This window comes from Rattus rattus, chromosome X (genome assembly GCF_011064425.1).
Source record: "Rattus rattus isolate New Zealand chromosome X, Rrattus_CSIRO_v1, whole genome shotgun sequence".
Taxonomy (NCBI): Eukaryota; Metazoa; Chordata; class Mammalia; order Rodentia; family Muridae; genus Rattus; species Rattus rattus.
The window spans coordinates 36706658-36709329 of record NC_046172.1 but is presented as its reverse complement, the minus strand read 5'-3'; the positions used below and the strand labels follow the sequence as shown (position 1 = coordinate 36709329).

Below are 2672 nucleotides of genomic sequence, written 5' to 3'. Positions count from 1 at the left end.
CCAATCATATGTGAACATGTCTATATGCCTCGTTTAAATCCACCAATCCCCATAACTATGCATCTGCTTCTGCACGCCCGCTTCTGCTTCCCAAACCCTATAAAAGCCCCATGCTGGAGCTGCTACAAGCAAGTCCTCCAAGAGACTGTGTGCCCACAGGTACCTGTGTTTTCCAATAAACCCTCTTGCTGATTGCATCCGAAAGTGGCCTCGGCTCGGTCATTAGGGGCTTAGGGTCTCCTCCTGAGGGAAAGGTCCTCTCCGGAGGTCTTTCATTTTGGGGGCTCGCCCGGGACGTGGAGATCCTCCGCCCAGAGATCACCAACCACCCACCGGGATGTTAGCTGGCCGGGATCTGTCGTGTCTTGCCCTGTCTTGTCTTGTCTTGTCTTGTCTTGTCCTGTGCACGTGTTCAGTTCGTCTCAGTTTTGGACTGAGATCTGGGTTTTGGTCGGAGGAGAAGGCCCAGGGCCTTCGGTGTCTCAGGGTTCAGGACCCTCAGCGCCTCCGTTTGGGCGGGTCAGAGAAGGAGCTGACGAGGTCGGACTTCTCCCCTGCAGCCCTGGAAGACGCTCAAGGGTGTCTGGGGAGCCTGTTCTTTTTGGGGCTCAGCCCGCATCGGAGGGATACGTGGTTTTGGTTGGAGGAGAAGGCCCAGGACCCTCAGCACCTCCATCTGACTCTTTGTTTTGGGTTTTACGTCGAAGCCTCGCGGCGCATCTGTCTGTTGTTTGTCTGATCGTTGGATTTGTCTGTCTAATTTGTGCCTTAATTTTCTTTGAAGCTACCATGAAACAATCGCTAACAACCCCCTTGAGTTTCACTCTAGACCATTGGAAGGACGTCCGAGACCGAGCACGTGATCAGTTGGTTGAGATCAAGAAAGGAAAATGGCAGACCCTCTGCACGTCCGAGTGGCCCACTTACAATGTGGGATGGCCGGTGAACGGCACTTTTAACAAGACCACTATTTTGCAGGTTAAGGACCTGATTTTCTGCCAGAAGCCGTATGGACACCCTGACCAGGTGCCCTACATTGTCACCTGGGAGAGCTTGGCATTTAGCCCTCCTCCTTGGGCAGAACCCTTTGTGGACCCGAATTGGCTTCCTGATTCCCCTAAACCTGTTTCCCCGAGCCCACCTGACCCTTTGGTTGCTTCTTCCTCTCTCTATCCTGCTCTAACTAAGGAAGAGTCTCCCAAAGTCCCTCCCCCGAAACCTGTCCTCCCAGAGGACCCAAATTCCCCTTTATAGATCTCCTGTTGAAGAACCTCCTCCTGCCCTGTACCCACAGCCCCAGAGAAGAGGACGGAGCTGCCTGCTAGGGGACTGCGGACACGAGTGGCCCCTTCCTGTGGCTGGAAGATCATGGGGACGACTCGGTGGTGCCAGACTCCACCTCCCAGGCCTTTCTGCTTAGACAAGGGGCTGGCAGCCAGACGTAATACTGGCCGTTCTCAGCGGCCGACATATATAACTGGAAACAACAGAACCCCCCCTTTTCTAAGGATCCGGTGGTTCTCACCGACCTGATAGAATCTGTCTTGCTTACCCATCAGCCCACTTGGGATGATATCCAGCAACTTTTAAAGGCCCTCCTGACCTCTGAGGAGAAGCAGAGAGTGCTCTTAGAGGCCAGGAAACATGTTTTGGGGGACAATGGACGCCCCACCTTGCTGCCGGAAGAGATCGATGACGATTCCCACTTATGAGAGACCTGATTGGGATTTACCACCAGCTGAAGGTAGAGACACCTACGCCTTTTATCGCCAGTTGTCCTAGAAGGGTCTCCGAGGGCGTACGATGCCCCACTAATTTGGCTCAGGTGAAACAAGTGGTACAAGAGAATGCGGAGACTCCTCAGCCTTCCTAGAGAGACTTATGAGCTTATCGCATGTATACCCCTTATGATCCAGATGATCCAGGACAAGGACAGGTGTCCATGTCCTTTCATCTGGCAGGGAGCACCAGATATCAGGGCCAAGCTACAGAGACTAGAAAATTTACAAGGGTATACATTATAGATTTACTTAAGGAGGCAGAAAGAATTTATAACAAGAGAGAGACACAAGAAGAAAAGGAAGATAGAGTAATGGGAGAAAAGGATGAGAGAAACTTAAAAAAGAAGCAGAGAGTTGAGTCAATCTTGGCCACCGAGTTCAGGGGTCAAGAGAAAAGGGGAGAGAGGGTGGGAGTTCTAAAGGGCCAAAGCTAGATAGATCAATGCTTGTTGCAAAGAAAGAGGACACTGGGTCAGAGATTGCCCTAAGAAAACCCAGCCTGGCTTGAAGACCTGCCCACAGACCTCCCCTCTTGGCCCTAGATGAAGATTAGGGAGGTCAGGGCCAGGAGCCCTCCTGAGCCCAGATAACTCTTGAAGTTGGGAGCAGCCAGTCACTTTCTGGTGGACACAGGGAGCCCAACACTCAGTCTCACCCAGGCCCCTGGACAACCAGCACTGGACGGGCCTGGATACAAGGAGCCACTGGCAGCAAAGAGATACCGTTGGACTACAGATCCACGGGTTCAGCTGGCTGCTGGTAAGGTGACCCATTCCTTCTTACATGTTCCGACTGCCCATACCCTCTGCTGGGCCGTGACTTGCTTACCAAATTAAAAGCTCAGATCCATTTTGAAGAAGGAGGGACCCGAGTAACCGGGCCCCGCGGTAC

General features: G+C 52.7%; 1 pseudogene; it reads left to right on the top strand.

Moving 5' to 3' along the window:
• The first annotated feature begins 789 nt into the window (after nt 1-789).
• LOC116888512 lies at nt 790-2024 on the top strand (annotated as a pseudogene).
• The last annotated feature ends 648 nt before the right edge of the window (nt 2025-2672 follow it).